The sequence below is a fragment of the Pinus tabuliformis genome, chromosome 9 (genome assembly GCF_031772625.1).
Source record: "Pinus tabuliformis cultivar Carrire ecotype Pingquan chromosome 9, CPIR1, whole genome shotgun sequence".
NCBI classification, from domain to species: Eukaryota; Viridiplantae; Streptophyta; class Pinopsida; order Pinales; family Pinaceae; genus Pinus; species Pinus tabuliformis.
The window spans coordinates 988,266,034-988,267,678 of NC_142307.1; positions in this window are offsets into that span (position 1 = coordinate 988,266,034).

A 1,645-nucleotide genomic window follows, 5' to 3' on the forward strand; every position below is an offset into this window, starting at 1 on the left:
ATTATAAATCCAAGGGATTAATATTTTAAACCCAAGGGACTAATAAACAACCCAAGGGATGAATAAACCCAAGGGTATAATATTAAACCCAAGAGATTAATATTATAAACCAAATTGACTAATAAACCCAAGGAATTAATATCATAAGCCACTAAGATTAATACTATAAACCCAAGGGGTCTTTGGGTGGTAGCACAATTGGCAAAAAGAATTTTTGTCAAGCCCTTGTTTATCTAAGTGACCGAAGGTTCAATCCCCCTAAGCGTGTTTCACAAGTCGAACTTAGAAAAAAAAATATTACAAACCCAAGGGATTAATAAACCCAAGGAATTAGTATTATAAACCAAAGGGATTATAAACCTAAGGGATTAATATTATAAACCCTAAGATTAATATCTAAAACCCTAAGATTATAAACCCTAACATATTATTATACATATTAGGGATTAATATTACAAACCCATGAGATTATTCATATTATAAGTACAAAGGATTAATAATATTATAATCTCAAGGGATTAATAAACACAAGGGATTATTGATATTATAAACTCAAGGGATTAATATTATAAAATGAAGGGATTGTAACCCTAAGGGAATAATATTAAACCTTACAATTAATAATACTTACGCAAGGTATATTAAATCATAGGATTAATATTATAACCCCACTGGATTGTAAACCATAACATTAATATTATAATCCCAATGGAATAATATTAAACCCAACGGATTAATATTATAAACTCAAGGGATTAATAAACTAGAGGAATTAATGTTGTAAACCAAAGAGATTAATAAACCCAATAGATTAATATTATAAACTCAAGGAACTATAAGCCCAAGGGAATAATATTAATCCCAAGGGATTAATATTATAAATCCAAGGGATTAACAAACACAAGAGATTAATATTATAAACCCATGTGATTAATATCATAAACCCAAGGGATTTTTAATATTATAAACTCAAAGGATTAATAAACCCAATGGATGAAAATTTAAAACCCAAGGGATTATTAATATTATAAACCCAACTGATTAATAATATTATAAGCTCAAGGGGTTAATCAAACCAAGCGATTTTCCATATTATAAATCCAAGGGATTATTATTATAAACTAAAGGGTTTATAATCCTAAAGAAATAATATTAAACCCTAGAATTAATATTGTAAACCCAAGGGATTATCAATCCTAGAATTAATATTATAAATCCAAGGGATAATAAACTATAGGATTAGCCCTAAGCATTAGCTCATTTGGTTGAGTACCTGTCACTAAAGAACCTTGCTAATGGGAGGCCAGGAAGTCAATTCTCCTCGACGCCCTTGGGGTTAGGATTTACTAATAAGCTAATGACTTGTGACCCCTTTGGTTGGATCTCTCTAGATATTTCTTTAGGAAAAAAGTAAACCATAGGATTAATATTATAAAATCTATCATTATAAAGCTTAATATTATAAACACTAATATTATTATTATAAACCTGTTGATAGTGTTGGATGTCGCCGACATACAAGGGGTATCCTTGATGTAAAAACCAATTAGACCTCACATCGTTTGGAGTAACAACCTCATCCAAAGCACCAGCCCAACCACCATAACCGTAAGGTCCACCTTGGTTTCAATTAATAACATAAGAG